Source organism: Onychomys torridus, chromosome 7 (genome assembly GCF_903995425.1).
Source record: "Onychomys torridus chromosome 7, mOncTor1.1, whole genome shotgun sequence".
Taxonomy (NCBI): domain Eukaryota; kingdom Metazoa; phylum Chordata; class Mammalia; order Rodentia; family Cricetidae; genus Onychomys; species Onychomys torridus.
Window position 1 is genome coordinate 16,486,318 of NC_050449.1, and position 14,319 is coordinate 16,500,636.

The 14,319-nt window shown below is 46.2% G+C and overlaps 1 non-coding gene across 1 annotated transcript; it reads right to left on the minus strand.

Annotated features, from left to right (window-relative positions):
- Positions 1 to 6,839: 6,839 nt before the first annotated feature.
- On the minus strand, positions 6,840 to 6,914 carry Trnaa-agc. Its single transcript has one exon. It is a non-coding gene; the product is annotated as a tRNA-Ala (tRNA).
- Positions 6,915 to 14,319: the final 7,405 nt, after the last annotated feature.

Sequence of the window (14,319 nt, forward strand, 5' to 3'; positions counted from 1 at the left end):
AATCTCAACCTTAAACATACTTAAAAAAAAAAAATACAGACAGGTAGTGACCCCAGCACCTGGGAAGAGAGGCAGGTGGATCTCTGTGAGTTCAAAGCCAGCCTGGTCTACAGAGTGAGTTCCCGGACATCCAGGGCTGTTACACAGAGAAACGCTCTCAAAAAACAATCTGTACACTCTACCAAACTGGAAAACCTAAAAGAAATGGGTACTTTTTTTTTTTTTTTTTGAGCTGAGGACCGAACCACTGAGCTAAATCCCCAACCTGGGGTAAATTTCTTGATATGTACCACCACCAAAGTTAAATCAAGATCAGATAGACAATTTAAATAGACTAGTGGTGTGAGTGAGCGTGGCCCCATAGTCTCACTTGTTTGCATGGTTAGCCCCAGTTGATGAACTGTTTGGAGAGGATCAGGTGTGGCCTTTTTGGAGGAGATGTGTCACTGAGGATGGGCTTTAAATTTAAAAACCTACCCCAGGCCAGTGTCCTCTATCTCTGTCTGCTGACTGATTGTTCCAGCTCCATGCCTATCTGCTTCCCACCATGATGATAATGAAATAACCCTCTGGATCTGTAGGCATGTCCCCAATTAATTCTTAAGGGGTTGGGGACTTAGCTCAGTGGTAGAGTGCTTGCCTAGTAAGTGCAAGGCCCTGGGTTCGATCCTCAGCTCCACAAAAAAAAGAGTTGCCATGGTCACAGCAACCCTAAGACACAGACCTGTAATCCCTAGTGAAATAGAAGCAGAAACTAGAAGTCTCAACCAAAAGAAATCCAATGCCAAATAGATTCAACACAAAATCCTACCAGACGATCAAAGAAGAATGAATGCCAATACTACTCAAATTATTCCACATAACAGAAGCAAAAGAACATCACCTAATTCTTTCTATGAGGCTACACTTTTCCTGATTCCTAAACCACATGAAGACTCAACAAAGAAAGAGAATTAAAGACCAATTTCCCTTATGAACATAGTTGCAAAATACTTGGCAAACAAAACCAAGAATACATCAAAAAGATCATCCATCATGATCAAGTAGATTTCATCCCAGAGATCCAGTGATGGTCCAACATATGTAAATTGATAAATGTAATCCACAATATAAACAGACTGAAAGACAAAAACCACATGATCATCTCATTAGATGCAAAAAGGCCTTTGAAAATATCCAACACCGCTTCATAATAAAAGTCCTGGAAAGACTAGGGATACAAGGATTATACCTCAACATTATAAAGGTGATTGACAGCAATCTCATAGCCAACATCAACCTAAACAGAAAGACCCTCACAGCATTCCCGCTAAAGTCAGGAACAAAGCAAGGTTGTCTATGCTCATTCTCTCCATACCTATTCAATACAGTATTTGAGCCAAGTGGTAGTGGTGGCACACGCCTTTAATCCCAGCACTCAGGAGGCAGAGGCAGGCGGATCTCTGAGTTCGAGGCCAGCCTGGGCTACCAAGTGAGTTCCAGGAAAGGCTCAAAACTACACAGAGAAACAAACAAACAAAAATCAATATAGTTCTTGAGTAGTAGCTGGAACAGTGAGACAGCTGAAGGAGACCAAGGGCACACAAACAGGAAAGGAGGAAGTCACACTACCTCATTTGAAGGCAATGTGATTTTATACATACAAAGACCCAAAAACTCCACCAGGAAACGTCTACAGCTGATAAACACTTGTAGCAAAGTACCTGGATACAAACTAATACACACACACAGACTGAGAAAGAAATCAGGGAAATAATTTTTTATATATATCCCAAGATATATAAATATGATATCTGTATATACATACATATCCCAAGGTGTGTGTGTGTGTGTGTGTGTGAAAAACAGGATAGCTAAACCAATCCTGAAGAATAATAAAAAAGCTGATGGAATCTTGAATTGTACTTCAGAACTATACTAATAAAAACAGCATGGTATTGGCATAAAAACAGATACACTGATCAATGGAATACAATTGAAAACCCAGTTATAAGTCCATACTCCTGTGGATACTTGATTTTTTACAAAGAAGCAAGAAAGAGATACTGGAAAAAAGACAGTATCTTCAACAAATGATGCTGGTTAGCTATATATAGAGGAATGCAAATAGGTCCATATCTATCACCCGGCACAAAACTCTCCAAATGGCTCAAAGATCTCAACATAAGGTCAAATAACTAAACCTGACAGAAGAGAAGGTGGAGGATAGGCTTGAACTCTGGCACTGGAAACAACTTTCTGAACAGGCACCGATTAGCACAGTTTCTAAGATGGTTAATAAGTGGGACCTCATGAAACTGAAAAGCTTCTGTAAAGCAAAGGTTTTGTCAATAGGACAAAACCACAGTGCACAGAATAGGGAAATGCCTTTACCTACACATCTGATAGAAGGCTAATAGCTAAATTATATAAAGAGCTTAAAACTTTATATCAAGAAAATAAATAACCCCAATAAAAATGGGGTACAGAAGTAAGCAGAGTTTTGGGGGGTTTTGTTTGTTTGTTTTTTGTTTTGTTTTGTTTTGTTTTTAGAGACAGGGTTTCTCTGTGTAGCTTCGCACCTTTTCCTGTAACTCACTTGGTAGCCCAGGCTGGCCTCAAACTCACAGAGATCTGCCTGCCTCTGCCTCCCGAGTGCTGGGATTAAAGGTGTGCGCCACCACTGCCTAAGCAGAGTTCTTTAAACATGCAACACAAATGGCTGAGAAACATTTAAAGAAATATTCAACTATTATTTTTGTTCTTTTGGGGGGCCCACCACCCAGCTCCCAAATAGATCACACACAGAGACATATTTTTAATTATAAATGATTGGCCTTAGCTTGGCTTGTTTCTAGCCAGCTTTCATTAAATTATCCTGTCTACCTTTTGCCTGTGGGCTTTCCCTATTCTCTTATTTCCGTAACTCTTACTCTGAGGCTTGCTGTGTAGCTGGCCCCTAGAGTCCTCTTTCTTCTCTGGCTCTTCTTTCCTTTTCTCCCAGATTTCTCCTTCTATATATTCTCTCTACCTTTCAGCCCTGCCTATTTCTCTCTCCTGCCTTGCTATTGGCCATTTAGTACTTTATTAGACCATCAGGTGTTTCAGACAGGCAAAGTAACACAGCTTCACAGAGTTAAAGAAATATAGCATAAATAAAAGTAACACACCTTAAAATAATATTCTACAACATTCAACATCCTTAGTTATCAGGGAAATGCAAATGAAAGCAACTTTGAGATTTCATCTTACACCAGTCAGAATGGCCAAGAACAATTTTTAAAAAATGACAGCTTATGCTGGTGAAGATGTGGGGAAAAGGGAACACTCATTCTTTGCTAGTGAGAGTGCGAACTTGTGCATCGACTATGGAAATCAGTGTGGTGGTTCCTCGGGAATCTGGGAAGAAGGAAATTGATCTATCTTAAGATCGAGCTGTACCACTCTTGGGCCTATACCAAAGGGACTCTACATCCTACAGCAAAGATGCTTGCTCCTCCATGTTCATTACTGCTCTGCTCACAATAGCCAGGAATTGAAAACAGCCTAGATGTCTGTCAACAGATGAATGGATAACAAAAATATGGTATATTTACACAGTGGCATATTACTCAACTGATTAGAAAAATGAAATAATTAAATTCAAAGAAAAATTATGGAAGTTAATAAGGTGAAATAATCCAGACCCAAAAAGATAAATGTCTATATTCTCTTCTTTATGACTGCTAGCTTTTAAGCCTTCCATAGGCATGCTATAACTATACAGCCATAGAGGTTAGGTATAGAGTAAGGGACTTGGGGGAGGAGATCTCCCAAGGAAGGGGAAATAGAATATACAGGAATAGGAGGATTAAATGGGGAAGGGTGAAGGTGGTATGGGTGTGAGTACAGGGAGGGGTGACCAACACTAAGGGCCATTTGAGGGGTCACACGGAAACCTACTACAGTAGAAGTTTCTTAAAATATAAACACATGGGGCTGGAAAGATGGCTCAGAGGTTAAGAGCACCAGCTGCTCTTCCAGAGGTCCTGAGTTCAATTCCCAGCACCCACATGGTGGCTCACAGCCATCTCCAATGAGATCAGATGCCCTCCTCTCTCTGAGGCTCTCTTCTCTCATCCAGGCACTACACCCAAGTAGAGCACTCATATACACAAATCAATCAATCTTTTTGTTGTTGTTGTTGTTTTGTTTTGTTTTGGTTTTTGGAGACAGGGTTTCTCTGTAGCTTTGGAGCCTGTCCTGGACTAGCTCTGTAGCCCAGGCTGGCCTCGAACTCACAGAGATCCACCTGCCTCTGCCTCCTGAGTGCTGGGATTATAGGCATGTGCCACCACCACCCGGCAATACATCTTTAAAAAATATATAAACACATGAAAGAAATCCAAATGGAGTCACCAAATAACAGAGGAGACAAAGCTCCAACCAGACATCTCTTGCCACCAGGTGAAACCTCCAGTGCCAGAAATAAGTTACATCTACTTGAGTTGTTGGCCAAAGAAGCCCCATAGAAACTGAGGCTATTGCCAATGCTGTTCTTCAAAAGCTATTGGGAAGGCCTTGAAGACAACACACATCTCACTGAACATAGCTAGAGTCTTCACTCCTACTGACTAGAGTTCATGGTACTGGGGGGCCCTCTTCACGCTACCAGAAGAGAAAGGTGACCACGCACCAGCTACAGACCCTTCAACCTGCATTGGTGACTTCTGCCTACCAGATGTGCTCTTGCAACCATAGCGCAAGAGTTATGGGAGAACTAACCACTTTCTGATTGGATTTAAGGCCAATTCCATGAGGTGGAGCCCGTGCTTGTCATTGCTCAGGTGGCCTAGAACTTGAGACTACGCAGGCCATGGGCCTAGGGGAAAACCCAACACTACTGTTCTGCTAAAGGAATGTAGCAATGGAACAGCTCCTAATGACTTCCTTCCGTAGATCACTCAGTGTTCTGTTCAGCCATCACCATCACCATTGCCAGAGACTTCCTCCTGCAAAAATGAGAACAAATACAGAGACCCACACTGGACAATGTGCAGAGAGGGAGGGACTGTGGAACACTCTGTCCCTCCCTCCAATAGGATGTCTCCAACAAATCCCTCCCCTCAAGGATTAGGAATCTATGAAGGAGGAGGCAGAAAGAGTGTAAGCGCCAGAGGGGATGGAGAACACCAAGTAGATGAGGTCTCCTAGACACAGCAGTGCCGACACACGTGTGAACCCACAGAGACTGGCAGCATGTGCAGGGTCAAGCCAGAAGGGTCCCAGCACTGGGGGGAGTGGACATGAGCCCCGTCCCTAACCCAGAAGCTGTCTCCAAGTGTCAAAGGAAAATTTAGTTTTCTCCAGTGGAGTCTTCCTGAGTACACAAACCACAGTTCGGGGCAGGCCCCATGCCCAGCAGTAAATGGCCAACACAAAATGAATTTGATGAAAATTTTAGACTTTTCTTTGCCTCATATTGATTTCTCTGAGTACTTTTTTGCCTTCCTGGCCTTGTGTTTATATAGTATGGTTTCTGATTTTGTGTTTTAAGGGTTTGTGTGTGTTTCTCCTGATTTTTCTTTGTTTTTTATTTTGTTTTATCTTGGTTTTGTTTGTTTGCCTCTTTGTTTTCTAAAGAGAGAAAGAACGAAATCATGGAGTTAGATGGTGAGAGGTAGAGAGGGTCTGGGAGGAAATGAGAGAAAGGATACCATGTTCAGAATACATTGTATGAATTTTTTTTTTTTCAATAAAAAGATCCCTGTCCATGAATAAGAACAACAGCGCCAGCTAGCTTTTGTGAAGATCGAGTGGAATGAGGCTTGGGCCCTGTCTGGGACATCAGTAGCCCCATTAATAGCTGCCCACCAGCGGGCACTTCTCATTTCTCAGTCCACCTCAGGCTGGAATGTCTGCTCCCTGCCTCTGGGAAGCAGACAGATCAGCACAGAAGTGTCTGGAACAGTGGCATCTGACTGGGCTCCTGTGCAAACCTCTGAAGGATTGTTTACAGTGGAAATCTCCAGACTTCCCAGAGATGGGAGGTCGGCAGCTGGGACATGGATCCTTCAAAGGCCAGAGCCCGGCAAACATGTCCTGCACACAGACCTTGTGAGGTCCTCGTGTGCACACTGCCAGGGCTGCCTTCATTCAGTTAGAATTCACTCAGATACCCTGCGTCGTGGGGACAGTGGGGACCAGATCATCCCTGCCAGAATAAAAAGGATTAAAACAATTTTTAAAAGGAGAGAAGAATATGACTTGTATTTGTGTATTTGAGCACAGTGAATGTGTATTTGTTAAGAACTGAGAAAAGCCAGGTGGTGGCGCACACCTTTAATCCCAGCACTCGGGAGGCAGAGGCAGGTGGATCTCTGTGAGTTCGAGGTCAGCCTGGACTACAGAGTGAGTTCCAGGACAGGCGCAAAGCTACACAGAGAAACCCTGTCTAGGAAAAATAAAAATAAAAAAAAGAACTGAAAAAACCTCGCGAGAGTGGGAAGGGTCCAAGGGAACCTGTTTTCTTTTAGTGTGTTTTATTCATTTCCTGCCTGAATGGGTATGACTGCCACACCACACCTGTGAACAGCAGCACAGCACAACTTACGGGGTCTCCCTATTCCACACATGGTCCTGGGAATCCAATTCCGGTAGACAAGCCTGGGGACAAGCCATTCCCCCAGGAGTTATCCCACCACTTGACCCACTGATTTCTTTCTTTTTATATTTATCTATCTATTTATTTATCCATTTATCTATCTATCTATATCTATCTATCTATCTATCTATTATCTAGCTAGCTATTTTTATTTATTTCTTATTTATTTACTTATATTCATTCATTCATCCATTCATTTATTATTTATTTCTTTATTTATTGGAGCTGAGGATCGAACCCAGGGCCTTGTGCTTGCTAGGCAAGCGCTCTACCACTGAGCTAAATCCCCAACCCCTCTAATTTTTTTTAAGAGAACAAGACAAAGAAGGAACTCATACCACTGTGACCCCCCCGTCACCACTGTGACCCCCCATCACCACTGTGACCCCCTCACCACTGTGACCCCCTCACCACTGTGACCCCCCGTCACCACTGTGACCCCGTCACCACTGTGACCCCCTCACCACTGTGACCCCCTCACCACTGTGACCCCCCTCACCACTGTGACCCCCCACCACTGTGACCCCCCATCACCACTGTGACCCCCCCACCACTGTGACCCCGTCACCACTGTGACCCCCTCACCACTGTGAGCCCCCCACCACTGTGACCCCCTCACCACTGTGACCCCCCCTCACCACTGTGACCCCCTCACCACTGTGACCCCCTCACCACTGTGAGCCCCTCACCACTGTGAGCCCCCCACCACTGTGACCCCCCCACCACTGTGACCCCGTCACCACTGTGACCCCGTCACCACTGTGACCCCCCCTCACCACTGTGACCCCATCACCACTGTGACCCCATCACCACTGTGACCCCCCCACCACTGTGACCCCGTCACCACTGTGACCCCCCCTCACCACTGTGACCCCCCTCACCACTGTGACCCTGTCACCACTGTGACCCCCCCTCACCACTGTGACCCCCCTCACCACTGTGACCCCCGTCACCACTGTGACCCCCCCACCACTGTGACCCCTCTCACCACTGTGACCCCGTCACCACTGTGACCCCCCCTCACCACTGTGACCCCCTCACCACTTTGACCCCCAGTCACCACTGTGACCCCCCCACCACTGTGACCCCACCACCACTGTGACCCCATCACCACTGTGACCCCCCCACCACTGTGACCCCGTCACCACTGTGACCCCCCTCACCACTGTGACCCCCCCTCACCACTGTGACCCCCTCACCACTGTGACCCCCTCACCACTTTGACCCCCAGTCACCACTGTGACCCCCCCACCACTGTGACCCCACCACCACTGTGACCCCATCACCACTGTGACCCCCGTCACCACTGTGACCCCCCTCACCACTGTGACCCCCCCTCACCACTGTGACCCCCTCACCACTGTGACCCCCCCTCACCACTGTGACCCCCCCTCACCACTGTGACCCCCTCACCACTGTGACCCCCGTCACCACTGTGACCCATCACCACTGTGACCCATCACCACTGTGACCCCCCGTCACCACTGTGACCCTGTCACCAGTGACTGTCCCCACTGGGAGTCAGCCTTTCCCGCAGAGTGATCACACCATGATTGGAAGGAGACTGATCCCCACAAGCTTTCATATTTGAATACTTGGTCCTCAGTTGGTGGCTTTTGGGAAGTGTTGGAGGTGTGTCCCGGTGGACTTCCAGGCTTTCAGACCCTCGTGCATCATCCCCACTGTCTCTCTCTGCTTTGCTCTGTGGATATCTGAGCTCTTGGCGGTTCCTGCCTGCACGCCTTTGCCCGCCCAGTCATCAGCTTTCTCTTGGGGTTCCTTTGTCACGGTGTTTTCTCACAGTGATGAAAACTCACTAACACGGAACGGAGACTCAGGGAGTGGGGCTGTTGCTGTGCAGAGGCTGACCACGTGGGCAGCTCCGGTTTTGTTTTCATGTTTTGATTGCTATGGAAGACTTTGGGAGTTTGAATGGAAAAAAAAAGCAGTTAAGCAGTTGAATGCTGCAAAGAAATCTTAAGGAAGCATCCTAGCAGGGCCGAGAGCTGTGAGGACTGTGCAGGCCCAGTGCAGCAAGCTTCATGGGAAACAGAATTAGCAATTAGACTAGTGACCATTATGTTGGCAAAAAATGTGGCTGCTTTATACCCTTGTCCTAAGAACTTGCTTGAAGCTAAGTTGAAAATAATGGACTAATTTCTCTGATGGAAGGGATTTCAAGATGGCCTCATCTTGATTCCACCACACACTATTAGTAATCCCTCTTATTCAGGTCTGTGGACATGCTAAGAGGCAGAAAGACTATAAATGTGCAGTTTGAGGAGAAGAACACCACAGCCAAGTTTGTGCTGAAAGAGACAAGGAGATTCAGGTGAGAGAAGCCTGTTCTGTAGTGCAGTCGGGGAAAGGTGCCCCTCAGGACAAGACCCCAGCCAGCTAAACTCCCGACTTGTGAAGGGGAAAAGCCTGAGGAATTTCTGCTCCTAAAAAGCAAAAACAAAGGAAAGCTTCTGCAAACGTGATTCAAGAGTCCGGGCTCCGCCCAAGCAGGCAGCTTACTGGGTTTCAGTCACACGGTTCATGGCTATAGAGCGGAGAAGGATACTCCGGTAAAGGGTTGCGGAATCTTCCTCAGTAATTACAGAGAACTGCTGAGGCCAGGCAATGTGTGGCAGGGAAGTGCCTGCATGGCTGGTTTGAGGCCAGCCTAGGGCTGCCCCAGACCCTGTCTGAAAAACCAGCAAACACAGGAAGCAGCTCACTCAGGAGTCATTAGGGAACTAGAGATAAAAACCACAAGAGTCCACTTCCACAGTAAAAACAAAACAAACTAGACGCTGGTCATCAGGTGGTAGTGGGAAACTATACAGTTGCCACTCATGGGAAATGTGACAGGCTCTCCAGTAATTCCTCTAAAATTTACAACAGATTACCCTAACTTAGTGTTTACGCTCCTGAATAAAACTGAAAGCAGCTACTAAAATTGCCACATGCACAATGCCTGCCATTTTGTCACAGCATCAAGGCTAGAATCATGGGCCTGGAGAGGCTTGGGACTTAACTGCCTGTTCTTGCAGAGGTCCTGGGGACCATTTTCAGCCCCCACATGGCAGTTCACAACTGTCCCAGAGTGTCCAGTGCCCTCTTCTTCTGAATCATTGGGCACCATACACAGGTGGTCATACATGAATGCAAGCAAAAGACCATTACACATGAAATAACAAAATACAAAATAAATAGGGTGGGGCATGATAGCACTCCTATAATCCCAGCACTCGGGAGGCAGAGGCAGGAGGATCTCTGTGAGTTCGAGGCCAGCCTGGGAGACAGGTAGGCAGATCTCTAAGAGTGAGGCCAGCCTGATCTGCAAGGTGAAAAGGCCTTGTCTCAAGAAACCAGAAAGCAGGTGGTGGTGGCCTGTCTCGAAAAACCATAAAGAAAAAGGAAAAGAGGGTCGAGGGTCTCAGCTTAAACTGTACAAGAAATAAAGCTATCTGCCTGACCTAGGAGACAGGTGTTGTTTCCATAAGGTTGTTACTTTAGTTCAGGAGATCATTTGGCCTTGCATGCTTGTTGGGTACTTTAGATAAATACACTGTTAAGAGTTCTTGGAAGCACACATAGCATACAAGAAAGCCATGGTAGGAACCAGCTAATATATATATATACAAAAGCTAAAATATCACCAAGACTTAAGCCACAGCTTGACCTCTGGAAAAGTCCTTGATGGTTCCAAGTGATAGTAGCTTTTGTGGTAGTAGCTGGATTCCATTATATTTTCCTGCAGCTGGCAGCAGCAGCCCCAGGTCTGATGTCAGAGGGCTCAGATGGCCCTGCCCCTCCAGCTCTGATGCCTGCAATGTGACACCTCTGTCTTGGGCTGGTTCCATGGCCTGTATGCAGCTCCCCTTGGCAAGCATTCAGGCTTCACTTTCACAGCTATATGCAATGGCCTCTCAAGGCCTCTTGCTCTCTCAGGGTCCCTATGCCTCCTGCCTCTGCTCTTCAAGTGCTGGGATTACAGGCACACAGCATGATAACATGATGATTTACTCCTCTTCCCCTTTCTCCTTTTTTGTATATATGCTTTAGAGGAACATTCATTCACATCTTTTGTATATTTCAAACTTGGATTTTTGTTGTTGTTGTTGTTGTTGATGTTTAAATGCTCTTTATATATTGTGTCTCTTTTCTTTTCTTTCCTCTTTTTTTCTTCTGGGTGGCAGGTAAGGGTGTTGAGACAGGATTTCTCTGTATAGCCCTGGTTGTCCTGGAACTCACTCTGTAGCCCAGGCTGTCCTTGAACTCACAGAGATCCGCCTGCCTCTGCCTCCCAAGTGCTGGGATTAAAGGTGTGCCGGTCAAAACACTTGTACACAGGAAATAAATCTCAAATTGTTTTTAAGATTTACTTTCATTTTATACCTGGTACATGTGTGTTTGAAACACCATTAAAAACCCTCAGGGCAAGGTGCAGCTTGTTTGCTCTTTTTTTTTTTTTTTTAACTTTTTAAAATTATTTAATTTTATTTCATGTGCATTGGTGTTTTGCCTGCATGTATGTCTGTATGAAGGTGTCAGATCCCCTGGAACTGGGGTTACAGACAGTAGTGAGCTGCCATGTGGTTGTGGGACTGAATCAAGGTCCTCTGGAAGAGCAGCCAGTGCTCTTAAACTCTGAACCATCTCTCCAGCCCCGTCTTCTTTTTCGAGACAGGGTCTCATATAGTTCAGACTGGTCTCCAACTCACTAAGTAGCCAACCAAGCATGTCCTTGAACTCCTGATCACCTGGCCTCCACCTCCCAAGTGCTGGGATGATGTGTGTGTACTCCCATGATGATTTTTTTAAAGCTTTATTTATTTATTATGTATACAGCATGCAGGCCAGAAGAGGGCGCCAGATCTCAGTACAGATGGTTGTGAGCCACCATGTGGTTGCTGGGAATTGAACTCAGGACCTCTGGAAGAGCAGCCAGTGCTCTTAACCTCTGAGCCATCTCTCCAGCCCCTTGTTTTGTTTTTCAAGAGAGGGTTTCTCTGTGTAACTTTGCGCCTTTCCTGGAACTCGCTCTGTAGACCAGGCTGGCCTCTAACTCACAAAGATCCACCTGCCTCTGCCTCCCGAGTGCTGGGATTAAAGGCGTGCATCACCACCGCCTGGCCCATGATGATTTTATTCACGCTGGGGATGGACCCAAGGCTTCATGCATGCTGGGCAAGCACTCCACTCACTGAGATGCCTCAGAAGCCACCCCACCCTACCTCACCCCAAACCCTGCACCCCCACTTTTTTTTAAAAGAAAGTTAATCCTTTTTTTTTTTTTAACCCTGCCCCCTTTTTTTGAGACAGGGTTTCACTATGTAGGTGACCTGGAACTTTTTGTGTAGATGAGGCTGGCCTTGAACTCACATAGATCTGCCTCTGCCTCCCCAGTGCAGGATTATGTGTGTATGCCACCATGACCTCCTAAAGTGGGCTTTTCCCCTGCTTTGGACACACAAAGTTCTCTGTAACCTCAGAGTCTGTGGTTGAGCCACTTAGCTGCTACAGTCCTGTCAGGGACTCAGTCCTCATCTTCTGGAGAGTTTGTCTAGCTTCTCTGGGCTCCTTGCTTTGCTAAATTCTCCCACTGTCCCTTGTAACTTTTTGTTTGCTGAAGCCGGGTTTCATGTAGTCCAGGCTGCCCTTGAACTCACGATCTAGAGCAGTGGTTCTCAACCTGTGGGTCAAAGACCCCCTGAAGGTTGAATGAGTCTTTCACAGGGCTTGCATATCAGATATTCTACATATCATATATTTACATTACAACCCATAACAGCAGCAAAACTACAGTTCTGAGGTAGCGACAAAAATAATGTTATGGTTGGGGGTCAGCACACCATGAGGAGCTGTATTAAAGGGTTGCAGCATTAGGAAGGGTGAGAACTGCTGCTCTAGAGGCTGGCCTTGAACTCCTTGAAACTTGTGCCTTCACTTCCTGAGTGCTGAGATGACGGGTGTGCTGGTCAGTGTGATGTAGACTTGACACAAGCTAGTCACTTTGGAAGACGGAACCTCGATACGAAAACACCCACACTGGACTGGCCTATAGGCAAGCCGGTGGTACATTTTCTTGATGATTGGTGGGGGAGGGCCCAGCACATTGTGGACAGTGCCACCCCTGGGATTGTGATCCTGGGTGCTATAAGAAGGCAGATTGAACAAGCAATGAGGAGCAAGCCAGTGAGCAGCATCCTCCATGGCCTCTGCATCAGCTCCTTCTCCAGTTCCTGGCCTGACTTGACATTTAACTGTGATATGAGAGTGGGTGTAAAACCCTTTATGACCCAAGTTGCCTTGGTTATGGTGTTTCATCACACACAGCATTAGAAACCTAACGAAGACAGAACTTGGTACCAGGAGTAGGGTGTTGCTAGGAGAAACCTAACCATGTGTTTGGGAGGGTTGTGGTGATATTTGAAGTTTGGCTGGAAAAGCCATTGAGTGGTAAGAGCTCAGTGGAATGTTCTATGGGATCTTGGAAGAGAAGAGCATTGACAGCAGTGCAGAGGATGGAGGCCTGGCTTGTGATGTTTCAGAGGGAAGTCTGAGAGTCCTACAAAGACTCTACATTGACCATTCACTAGTTTGAATTAAGAATCTACTGGGTGGTGGCGCACACCTTTAGTCCCAGCACTCAGGAGGCAGAGGCAGGCAGATCTCTGAGAGAGTTCGAGGCCAGCCTGGACTACAGAGTAAGTCCCAGGACAGCCAGGGCTACACACAGAGCAACTGTCTTAGTTAGGGTTCCTCTCTTTCTTTCTTTCTTTCTTTCTTTCTTTCTTTCTTTCTTTCTTTCTTTTCTTTCTCTCTCTCTTTCTTTCATTTTCTTTTTTTCTCTTTAAATTTTATTTTGGTTTCTCGAGACAAGGTTTTTCTGTGTAGCCCTAGCTATCCTGGAACTCAGTATGTAGACCAGGCTGGCATCGAACAGAGATCCACCTGCCTTTGCCTCTCCAGTGTTGGGATTAAAAGTGTGCATCATTATGCCTGGTAAGTATTTGTTTTTTGAGATAAGATCTCGGCTGTATAGCCAGAGATTCACAGAGAACCCTGTCTCAGAAATAAAATAAAATAAGAGAGGGAGAGAAAGATAGAAGGTCTCTCTTGTCTTGGTCAGCATGTAGCCCAGGCTTCTTGAGTCTGGGAGGTGCTTCTTTTTCAGATTTATTTGTTTTCTGCATGTACAACCTGTGTGTAGTGCCCAAGAATCCAGAAGAGGGCACTAGATCTCCTGGAACTAGAGTTGTTCCTGGTTATGAGCAGCCATGTAGGTGCTGGGAATCAATCCTAGGTCCCTTGGAGGACCGGGTAGTGTTCCTAACCACGAGATCTCTCCAGCCCAGGACGAGCTTCTTTTTCCTTGTGACTGTATTAGTTACTTCGCTGCGGCTGTGACAAACACCAAGACAACTCACAGAAGGAGGGGTTTATTTGAGCTTATGGCTCCAGAGGTAGAATCCATGACAGAGTGGAAGCAGCTCGGACCACAAACAGGAACCAAGAGCAAAATGGGAAGGCAGGTGTCTGAACTCTCAGAGCTTGCCTCCAGCAGCACACTTCCCAAATAAGCCATAGTCTGTGGGGACAGGCTCCCTTAAAACAACACAGTGATCAAAAACTGCCCCCTAGTGTAGACTTTTAGACACACTGTAGGATTGAATGGGAAACTAAATAAAATGTAAATTATAAAT